The following is an 11,944-nucleotide window of genomic DNA, read 5'->3' as shown; positions in this document are numbered from 1 at the left end:
TCCTGCCTGGCTAGTGGCCAGTCAGCGTTTTATTAAAATACAATTCACAGGGTACAAACCATTGTACCACAGCACTCCTTCCACCTTTTTTAAAACAAGAACTCTGATCGAATTTCCTTTGTTTAGCTTTACTCCTGATCATTATCCATAACAACTTGTAATCAACATTCTAAACAAAGGCAAATATCCATAATCCAGTTTTTAGGAAAGTGGGCATAGCTTTTTAGGCTACTTCCTGCTGATTGGGGGGTGCTGATAATCTCATTGTTTAGGAAAACAGTCATATATATACTACAAAATAAAATATACATAATACAAAATAAAAATAAATTTTAAAAATTAAAAAAATACTCATATTAAAAAAAAGTTTAAAAAAAAATTAAAAAAAATAATTCAGATGGAAGCTCACACCTGTAATCCTCACACTTGGGAGGTAAAGGAAAGATTTCCTCAAATTGCAATCCAGCCTGAACTACTTAAGAGATTCTACTTCCCAAAAAATGTTAAACAAAGAATCTAGGATAAAGGCACAGTGTAATGACAGAGCACTTATCTAGTGTATGTGAGGCCTAGGTTTGACCCCCTAACACTGAAAAAAGTCCTACCCTCCCCCAGCCACAGTTTTACTTCTGTGGCCTGAAGTCAGCCTTGACTCAAAATACTAAGAAAGAAATTGCAAGAATAAATAAATTTTTTTGTTTGTTTTTGAGGCAGGGTTTCCCTGTGTAGTCCTGACTGTCCTAGAACTCACTCTGTAGATCAAGCTGGCCTTGAACTCAGAGATCCGCCTGCCTCAGCCTCCTGAGTGCTGGGATTAAAGGCATTCACCACCACAACCCAACAATAATCCTTAAATTTTAAATAAGAATCTCTCCATCCATTGCCATGCATCCTGAACAAGGATAGTCCTTGTGTCTAGCGCATCCGGGCTGTGTACTATGCAAGTGTTTGCGTTCAAAGAGCCCAGTGCTCAATCCTTGGGGCTCTGACTCTCCAAACTCTTTGTCTCTCATGCAGGGATGAATTCACAGGAAGAAGAGTGAACACAGAGCCATGAGACAGTCTCAACAGGAGAAGTCAAGTTGGACTAAATGCTCAGCTAATTCTGGCGCCCTGAGCTCTGCCACTGGATCCCGCTAGGTAAAAGGAGAGGACTGACTCTTGCTAGCTGTTCTCTGACCTGCAAAGGCACACATGCATAAATAAATAAATAAACTTTAAAAATGAGAAACCATTTTCATTTATTTTTCTTAAGATTTATTTAGTATGTATACAGTGTTCTGTCTGCATGTATGTGTGCAGGCCAGACCAGTAGAGGGCACCAGATCTCATTACAGATGGTTGAGAGCCACCATGTGGTTGGTGGGACTTGAACTCAGGACCTCTGGAAGAGTATCCAGTACTCTTAACTGCTGAGCCATCTCTCCAGCCCCCCATTTTCATTATTACACTTTGCTGTTATAATAGATTTATTTCATTTATTTTATTTTATTTTACTTATTCACTGTTGATTTTTTTTCTTTTGGTTTTACAAGACAGGGCTTCTTTTTAGCTTTGGAGCCTGTTCTGGAATTCACTCTGTAGCCCAGGCTGGCCTCGAACTCACAGAGATCCGCCTGCCTCTGCCTCCCAAGTGTTGGGATTAAAGGCGTGCGCCACCACCGCCAGGCTCACTGTTGAGTTCTTACCATTTGTATGGATTGGGGTTTTGTTTGTTTGTTTATTTGTTGTCAATTTGATACAACTAGAATCACCTAAGAAAAGTAACCCTTCTAGGAAATCCAGGGCCACACAGAGAAACCCTGTCTCAGAAAACAAAAAAAAAAAAAAGGAGGACAAGGAGGAGTGATCCTTAACTCCTTAACTGAGAAATTGCCTCTATCAAACTTCCCTGTGGCCATGTCTGTGGAGAACTTTCTTAATTATTATTGATGTGGGATGGCCCAGCCCACTATGGGCAGTGCCATCCCTAGGCAGAAAGGTAGCCGAGGAGGCCATGAGAAACAAGCCAATGAGCAGCACTCTCTGCTTCAATTCCTGCCTCCAGCTTCCTGCCTTGAGTTCCTTCCTTGGCTTCCTTGGTGGGCTGTAACCTGTAAGCCTTTCTTCCCCTAGTTACTTGGTTGTGCTACTTGTGGCAGCAATCGGTCCTAATTTGTAAGTCAAACTGTATCATGAGTATCCACATAGAGAAAAAAACACATCCATATAGAGCTCAGAATTGACTTTTGAGCATCTCCTGGAGGTCTTAGTACCTACTTCCTGACCCTAGGGGAGACAGCTGCAATGAAGTCCCAGTGTTGCCATAGAGACTGTAAGGATGAAGAGGAAAGGGTGTCAGCTCAAGCCAACGATGTTTGTTCCATCAAAGCTGCCGGGCCTCCACTCTTGTTAGTTCTGGTGAAGTCATGAACTGGCACTTTGCAGGGTGTCAGGAGCCTGCTTTCCTGCTCTTGTTGCAGGAACACAGGGCCCAAAACACCTGTCACTGTGCTAATTCCTTCAGGCCTGGACCCCGTACAGTCACTGTGATGTTGAACTGTCACTGCCATTGCCACCGATGAACCCGTGTCAAGGGCACACGTGCCTGCCACCATCACCACCAGTGCAAGAATGCCACAAGTCAAGAGAGGAGGAAAGCATGTCTTTCTCTAGCTTTCCATCCAGTCTGCCACCATGACTTCCACAGTAGCCATCAGTAGCCAACTGGAAAGAGTCAGCTCTCAACACCTGCTGTACACCGCGGCGAGAAAGGGCTTTGGTGCTCTGATCTTCATGTCTACCCTGGGGTGCCCTGACTGTGGGCCGGGCATTGTTCTGAGTGCATCTGTAGCATGTTTGGGATGCAATGACTCAACAGACTGAGTGCAGCAGGCCTCCCTGCTGTGGATGCATTTCATCCAACCCATGGACGGTCTCAGCAAGGCAGGAAGCTGAAACTCTCCCAAGGAAGATAGCATTGCTCCTGCCTATGCACCCCAGAGCTGAGAGAGAGACTTCTTCCACCCACGGCTGCCTTGAAATGACCAGTGAGCACCTTCAGAACCCTCAGACTGAAGTGAGACTGTCTGTTCTCGTGACTCAGACCACTGGACCTCCCAGAAGTGACACCTTCTGTGACATGTGTTCTGCATGCTGACTCACCTAAAGCAGGCGGGGTTTAGCTTCCAAAAAAGGACAAGGCAATTTCTTGTACACTTGAATGAGTGTGTGTGTGTGTGTGCACGTGTGGGTGTGTGAGAATGTGTGAGAGAGAGAATGTGTGTGTGAGAGAGAATGTGAGTGTGTGTGTATGTGTGTGTGTGTGTGTGTGTGTGTGTGAGAGAGAGAGAGAGAGAGAGAGAGAGAGAGAGAGAGAGAGAGAGAATGATATGCCTCTCTGTAGAACCTTGACCAAGTCAGGCAGGCAGGAATGGAAGTGGGAACAAAAAGGCCATTGCAAAAGCTTCACATTTTGGAAATGCCTGCTCAGCTCTGAAGGCCTGCTCTGAAGGCAGGCATCCCTTCCCCTCTGGGGAATGTTTATGTGGGCACTCTAACCCTGTAGCTCATTCCCAGTCTTTTCCACCCATCATCTTTTCTCTCTAGTCCGTTTTTACTTAATTTAATTACTTACTATTTATGCATTTCTTGAGACACAGTCTCACTCTGAAGCCCTGGTTGCCCTGGGACTCCCTATATAAACCAGTCTATACTTGAACTCACAGAGATCCACCTGTCTCTACCTCCTGGGTTCTGAAATTAAAGGTTTGTGCCCCAGTGCCCGGTTGTGGAATATTCCTTTACACTATGTCAAGATATGTCACTGTGATTGGTTTCATAAGAAGCTAAACAGCCAGCAGCTATGGAGAATTTGGGGAGCAGAGAGAACACTGGGAAGCATGTGGAGTCACCATCCAGATGGAGAGAAAGCGAGATGGGCACTATGGAGATGCGGTCATAAAGCCATGAGGCAGAAAGTAAATTAATAGAAACGAGTTAAGTTATAAGAACTAGTTAGGAGCAAGCCTAAGCTATCAGCCGGGCTTTCCTAATTAATAAGAAATCTCCATGTGGTTATTTGGGAGCTGGCAGGCAGGGCAGAAAAGTCTGACTATAGTGCCTTCTTTTTTATTTTTTAAGTTTATTTATTTTTTTATTTTACGTGCATTGGTGTTTTGCCATGGGTGTCAGGTCCTCTTGAACTGGAGTTACAGACAGTTGTGAGCTGCTGTGTGGGTGCTGGGAATTGAACCCAGGTACTCTGGAAGAGCATCCAGTGCTCTTAACCACAGAGCCACCTCCCCAGCCCCTCCATTTTTATAAGCCCGTTACCATGTGCTCTATTAATGCTTTACCTTGACCAGGACAAGGACATTTCCACTCGTCCCATGATTACAGCCTCTCTCACTGCTCCACTGTGATGCTGGCATTGCTCTTGTGATGCTGCACACTGAGCACAAGCTCCTCTCCCGCCTGCACTCGGATGGGGGTGTCCAGAACCACGGCAGCTTGCTCCCGTGGCAGGCTTCACCTGAGCTGTCCAGCCTGACTTCATCATCAAGGCACAAAGGAAACCAAAACGGGAGGGCGGTCACTCGTCCAGATCTACACATGCGGACCTTCACTTCTTTCTCTGTTGGAAGTGTTCAGATATGGTGTCATCAGAGCTCATCTTAAGAGTCCCACTGGCTGGCTTAAAGGGACACACGGCAATGAAGAGAAACCCAAACACACGGGCAGGCCCCTGGAACTGGCTAACCAAGGTGCTATGCTTAGCCCAAGAGTGTGCTCTGCTCCTTGAACAGCACTCTCTTCTACCAGTGTCTGCGACCCCACGAGCATCCTGAGCATCAAGACTGCAATAAACATCTGGATATTGCAGCTTCTTCCATTCTTTCCTGCTGAAGGAGCCCAGATGGCTCAATGACGTCTAATATAATTATGTTCCACAATTTATCTGATTTGGGCCTTTGCAACACAGCAGCTTCATCTTCTATATGTCTCAGCCAAAACTCCAGTGTTTCCTTAGGGAAGTGATTGGCTTCAGATATGAGGTCCAAAGCAACACAATGCTGGTCTTTCTCCACGGAACTGTAGGGCTTAGCCTCACCAAGTGTTCCAGCAATTATAGGCAAAAGAGAGAAGCCTTCGGACACATCCAACACACAGAGAGGGTCAGAGGTGCTCGGTGCAGCAGCACTCTATCCATTTCCAGAGTTCATCTCAGAGTCCCGACACTGAGGATCCATGGGCTGGCACGGTTTCTCTGGGGCCAGCGAAGACAACACCTTCCTCATGGCCATCCTAAAGCCTTCATGATATGGAATGTTATTGAGAAAGCAATCTCTGCAGGTTCTAACACACAGGGCTGCTCCAGAGGATCTGCTCTACTGGTCTGAAGGTTAGCCAGAGCACTCTGCCTGCATGTCTGCCTACACTCCAGAAGAGGGCACCAGATCTCATTACAGATGGTTGTGAGCCACCGTGTGGTTGCTGAAAATTGAACTCAGGACCTCTGGAAGAGCAGTCAGTGCTCTTAACCTCTGAGCCATCTCTCCAATCCACCACTTTTATTTTTGAAGTTAGTGCCTTTTTGAGACAGTGTCTCCCTGTGTAGCTCTGGCTAGCTTAGCTATGTAGACCAGGCTGGCTTTGAACTCACAGAGATCTAGCTGTCTCTGCCTCTCAAGTGGTAGAATTAAAGGTCTACACCACTATGTCTTGCTTTAAATTAAAAAAAAAATATTTCGTGCATATAGGTATTTTGCCTGTGTGTACATCTTTGTACTACATGTAAATGGAGACTGCTTGTTCATTTCCCGGCCGCCCAGACCTGAATAATCACACAGAAATAATTATAACAATATTCAGTCAGTGACTCAGGCATATTTCTAGCTAGCTCTTACATCTTGAATTTCTATTAATCTGTGTAATGCACAAGGCTGTGGCTTACCAGAAAGGTTCTGGGTCCTTCTCTTTCGGCAGCTACATGACGTTTCCTTGACTCTGCCTATATATCTCTTTCAACCTGGATATATTCTGCCCTGCCATAGGCCAAAGCAGCTTTATTCATTAACCAATAAAAGCAACACATATACAGAAGGACATCCCACATCACTATATGTGTGTTTTTTTTCCCCACGAAGTCCAGCGAAGGGCACTGGCTTCCTGGAACTGGAGGTACAGATGGTTGTGAGCTGCCATGTGGGTGCTGGGAATCGAACCCAAATCCTCTTCACAAATTCTCCTGGAGGTCAACACTGTTATCCCCAAAGAAGCAACTCTCCCTGGCGAACATGGCCTCTGCTCTGGCCTGGTCTACAGCAGTACCTCTGCCACCACCATGGCTCTCTCTGGCCTGCGAAACTCACAACCTTTTGTCTATGAGAGCTGTTTACAGTGTGGGCCTTGAGCTTGAAAGCCGGCGCCCACCAGCGAAGGGCTCCTGCATCCGCAGCAGCTAGGCAGGGAAAGCACACGCTTTAAAACCTGCACCAACATTTGATGCTGACCTGAGCTACAGGAGACGAGTGTCAATTGTGTTTGTTTTGTTGTTTTAGAAGTGAAACTGAGCCAGGCAGTGTTGGTGTACACCTTTTATCCCAGCACTCAAGAGGCAGAGATCTCTGTGAGTTCGAGGCCAGCCTGGTGTACAGTGTTCCAGTTCAACCAGGGCTACACAGAGAAACCCTGCAACAAAAAACCCCAAGCAAAACAAAACAAAAATACAGGCTGGGCATAATGGCACACACCTTTAACGCCAGCATTTTGGAGGCAGAGACAGGTGGATCTATATGAATTTGAGGCCAGCCTGGTCTACAAGGTGAATTCTGGAAGACATGCAGAGGAACAGGAGGAAGGATGGGAGGAACCAGAGGAGGCAGGGACACCACTAGATCATGACCCACAGAATCAACTGACTGGGACTCGGGGGACTCGCCTGTAGGGGTCTAACCTATGCTCTCTGCGTATATGTTATGGCTAAGTACTTTGGTCTTCTTGTGGGATTCCCAGCAGTGGGGGCAGGGCTGTCTCTGACTCTTGCCTACTAGTGGGACCCTTGTCCTCCTACTGGGTCCCTCATGCAGCCTTGATGTATGGTATGTGCCTTCTCACCTTATTGTAGCACGTTAGGCCATGTTTGTCTGATGTCTCTGAGGCCTGCTCCTCAGAGGCGGGGGTGGGGTGGATCTGGGGTAGAGGGGAAGTGTGGAGAAGAAATGGCAGGAGGGTAGGGAAGGGAAACTGAGAACAGGATGTAATATACGAGAGAAAGGGGAAAAGAAAGAAAAGTACTTACGGTGGAGCGATGGAACCCCCGCTCTACCCACACTTCAGCCAGCATTCATTCACCCTAGGTGGCGTTCTGTACTGGTATTTTGTGCCCACTCTCAGGGCTGTATACCTAGCAACAGTAAGAGTTGGCACAGCTGTCTGTGAACCTCTGAACTGGGCTGAGGCTGTGCAGAGGCAGGCTGCCTCACAGTGCCATGGGCAGGGAAGGACGGAAGGAAACACCGGAAACAAACTGGAGATGTTATCTTCTTCTCTGCCCTGGGGAAGCCAGGGCCAGTAGTCCCCGCCCCCATCGCTGGTGCACAATTAGCCTCCCACCCCTGCCTGAGCCACTGCAGCACCAGGCCGGCCCCTGCCCACACGCAGGGTGAAAACAACTCCTTTCTTTCCACCAGCTACCACGTTCTCACCTCCTGTGGACTATTGAGTAAACCTAGCATGTGCGCCCCTTCTCTCCATCCTACTGAGGCCTGGAGACCAGAAAAGTCTTTCCCAAGACGGCTTATGTCTCCCAGACCTGCCCCAGAGAAACACTGAAAGACTACATGCAGCACATAGTCTGCAAACCTGAGGATCTCTTAGCCCAAAGAAAACCTTGTTCTCTGTCCACAAATAAATTGATGGTATTTGTGGTGCTAGGGGTGGAGGCTAGGGCTCAGCTCAGACTAGGTCTGCTATTGAGCTGCACTGCAAATGCACACCCCGTCCCCAGAACCCAGAACCCAGAACCCAGCTCGCTGGCCCTCTCTCTCTCTCTCTCTCTCTCTCTCTCTCTCTCTCTCTCTCTCTCTCTCTCTCTCTGTCTCTCTCTCTCTCTCTCTGTCTCTCTCTCTCTCTCTCTGTCTCTCTCTCTCTCTCTCTCTGTCTCTCTCTCTCTCTCTCTCTGTCTCTCTCTCTCTCTTTCTCTCTCTCTTTCTCTCTCTGTCTCTCTCTCTCTCTGTCTCTCTGTCTCTCTGTCTCTCTCTCTCTCTCTGTCTCTCTCACACACACACACACTTTATATTGTTTGTGGGTTTGTTTTTAGTTCTGTTTTGAGACAAATCTTCACGCTGACTGAACTCACACACTAAGCAGTGGAGGGTGACCCTGAACTTCTGACCCTCCTCCCTCAAGCTCCCAATTCTTGGAATTAAAAACCAATCACGCCCACCACACCCTCTTTGGAGAAGAAACACCTGATACATTTTTTGCTGTTATTTTGTGGCACAGGGATTAAATCCAAGGTCTGACAAAACCTGGCCCTGTGTGCTACACACAGCAGGCTTTCTCAGCCAGGGCTACCTACCTCTCCTCTGCTGGGGGCAGGGCGGGGCAGCTCCTGGCAACTCTGTGAACTGGACAGCTTTGGGAGGGTCAGACAAGTCCATGTCCTCGCTGAGGTCAGAGCACAGTCTCAAAGAGAGGTGAGTCAGAGGAGTCTACTCTCTGAAGTTGCGCACTGGACCCTTTACTGCTGGGCACAGCCAGTCTCCCTCACCTCAGCCTCCTTGGAGGCACAAATCTGAAAATGCAGACTCTGCCACTTAGCAGCAGAGGTGCAGATGCAGTTTCGGGACCAGAGGTGAGGGAGAATTCTGCCTCTCCTTCCAGCAGAGCCCAACACCTAGCTAGCTCCCTCTAGGCCGGCGAGCAAGGTCTACAGTCTTGATCCTTCATCTGCAACTCCCTCCTGTGTGCCCTACTTGGTGGCAATAGTAGGTGCTATAGCTGTCTACCCGGCTGGCCTGGGTGCTCTAGTCTGTTCTCCAGGAAGGCGGTGCATCAAGTCCGAGTTACCCTTCAGTCACGTTCCCTTGTTTAAGACAAGGCCTTCAAGCCCAGGCTGGCCTTGAAGTCTTTACGTAGCCCAAGGCTGGTCTCGATCTCCTTGTGGGACAGCAGGTTAGAGCCACCAGGCCTGGCTTAGAGAATTTCCTTTGCATCTCTTTCTCACACCTGACCAAAAGCATCCTGGGAAGGAGGGTGCTTGGCTTACATTTCCCTATCACTGTTCATCACTGGGGGAAGTCAGGACAAAAAACTCAGGGTGGGGGCTAAAGCAGAGACAATGGAGGAGCGCTGCTTACTGGCTTGCTCAGTCTGCTTTCCTACAGCCCAAGACCACCTGCCCAGGTGTGGGTGGCACTGCCCTCTGTGGTATAGACCCTCCGACACCAATCATTAATCAAGAAAATGTCCACTGGCTTCCCTACAGGCCAATCTGATGGAGGCATTTTCTCAGTTGAGGGTCTCTCTTTCCAACCCTCCCAAGCTTGTATAGAGCTGACAAAAAAAAATCGGAGCTGCACACATTCAATGAACAGTCCATCTTCAGGACAGAGTTACTGGGTCCAATCACTGAGGTACTGGTGTAGGAACTGTAACAGCTACTTCTGCAAAGCAGGAGACAGGACAGACCAAGTGCCGAGGGGAGGGTGGGAAATGCGGGGAGGAGAGGAAAAGGGAGGGCAAGGAAAGGGAAGGCCGCTGTGCTGAAGGCCTTCACATGAGCACAGGTTCTGGGCTCCCCTCCAGCCTTTCACACTGCACAATTACAGCCTGAGCTGGGCTGGAAAGTCAACTTCTGAGTGTGGCGGTCACCAACTGCTGAGTGTGGTTGGTCACCAACAGCTGAGTGTGGCGATCACCAACAGCTGAGGGTGACGGTCACCAACAGCTGAGTGTGGCGATCACCTATAGCTGAGTGTGGTTGGTCACCAACTGCTGAGTGTTGCAATCACCTATAGCTGAGTGTGGTTGGTCACTGACAGCTGAGTGTGGCGATCACCAACAGCTGAGTGTGGTTGGTTACCAACTGCTGAGTGTGGCGGTCACCTATAGCTGAGTATGACGATCACCAACTGCTGAAGTACTCAAGTCCAGCAGGAAAAACTCTAGAGCCCGGGAGGCAAAGCAGCAAGACCCTGTGAAGATAAAGGAGGAAGCGGGGAGACAGCTCACTGGGTCAGACAAGGACAGGAGTTTATTTCCCCAGCAACCACAGGAAAAGCTGTAGCCTGTGAGTGTCCGAGACTCAGCATGGGTGCGGGAAGAGACAGACAGATCCTGAGCTCTCTGACCAGCTGTAAGGACAAGCTTCCGGGTTGGGTCAGTGAGACCCTGTCTCGAGACAGTAACGTACAGAGAAACAGAGGAAGGCCTGCTTTGACTCTATAAGCACAGGTACTAACGCTCACTGGCCGCACGGGTGTGTATACAGGTATGCACACATCATATAAGAACAGAATATGATGGGATGGAAGGAAGTGCTTAAAGGGGAGGTCATGCTCTAGACTGAAACTCAGAGATGAAACCATTCTAGAACACAGTGGGGTGCCTAGGGGTGATCATTTGATTGTTGACCCAAGATGAATGTTCCCAGTATCAAGGAGGCCAGGCTGAGCTACAGAGTAAGACCCTATCTCAAAAAATATATGTGCATAAAATAAAGTCAAAAAGGAACAATAACACAGCTGCCACTGAAGAACAGTGCAGACATCAAAGGTGGCATCCACAGTTACAACAGGCTTTGGGACCACAGCAGAGAAGACATTAACACTCCAGTGCACTCCGCTTCCACAAGGGACCTGGAGACCAAAGTGTGGCTAAGGCAAAGAGAGGAAGTCACCAACTCACACAGAAGAGGGAAAATGCGCCTGGACCAGGTGTAGAGGTACACCTCTGAACCAGCGGGGACAGGAGGACTCCTACAAATTCAAGGACTATTCGGGGAGTTCCAGGCCAGCCTAGGTTACTGGTAAGAACCTGTCTTAATAAACAAAAGGTTTGGTGGCTCGTGCCTGTAAACCCAGCATTTTACTGTGAGTTTAAGACCAGCCTGGGCTACACAACAAGACACTCTCGCCAAAAAGAAAACAAAGGGGGGGGGGCAATTCTCTTTGTGGCTGACAACCCTCCTCCACTCTGAAAAACCTCACCCCAGGTCTGGTAAGAGGCCTCCAGGGACAGGAAGATCAGGTAGAGCTGAGGGCCCATTGGTCGTGGCAAGAGTGTTAGCCTTCGGGTAGGGCGAAAACGCCACAGGAAGGTGGAGGGAATAAGGCCAGCAGGACACCCTGTGCTGCCTAAAGCTTTAGGGCTGCTGCAGGCCAGGTAGGCTCTTCCCATTTGGAGGCAGGCACATTAAACCCAACACTCAGGAAGTAGAGGCATGGGTTCGAGGACAGCCTGGTCTACATGAGACCCTTTCTAAAACAATAACAAAACCAAAGACCAAACAAACAACCCAGACTGTTCCTAGGTTTGTGGTCCCTCTTCTTGTCCTGGACCATTTGTCTGTAGCAGAGTCTTGCTGATATTGCCAAGACTTGTCTGTCTCAAAGCAATCCTCCTGCCTAAGCTTCCTCTCCCCTCTTGAAGGAAGACACTGCTGTTTGTCTTCCCTTTGAGCTTAGCATCTGCTAGGAACTCCTGAGCGGGAGAAAGCACTGCCTGGGCACAGACAGGTTACACAGGGGTGGATCCAGGGGCATGGTAGATTGCCAGGCTGAGGGTGCCTGGTGTCCTGGCCTACTCGGTCTGAAGTCATGGCCTACAGTGCTTGGTTGAGCTGATATTCACCGGAGAAATCAGTTAACGATGAGGCTACGATGATGCTCTCAGAGGAAAAGAAACCAAAGAAGATTAAAACGAATAATCCTTGAGAACATGGTGAATGCCTGCAATC

General features: G+C 48.6%; 1 pseudogene; it reads right to left on the bottom strand.

Moving 5' to 3' along the window:
* Window positions 1–4,386: 4,386 nt before the first annotated feature.
* On the bottom strand, window positions 4,387–11,253 carry LOC142854104 (protein arginine N-methyltransferase 9-like; annotated as a pseudogene).
* Between the last annotated feature and the right edge of the window lie 691 nt (window positions 11,254–11,944).

The sequence above is a fragment of the Microtus pennsylvanicus genome, chromosome 7, assembly GCF_037038515.1.
Source record: "Microtus pennsylvanicus isolate mMicPen1 chromosome 7, mMicPen1.hap1, whole genome shotgun sequence".
NCBI classification, from domain to species: Eukaryota; Metazoa; Chordata; class Mammalia; order Rodentia; family Cricetidae; genus Microtus; species Microtus pennsylvanicus.
The sequence above is the reverse complement of the archived record's forward strand: the minus strand, read 5'-3'. Positions and strand labels throughout refer to the sequence as shown.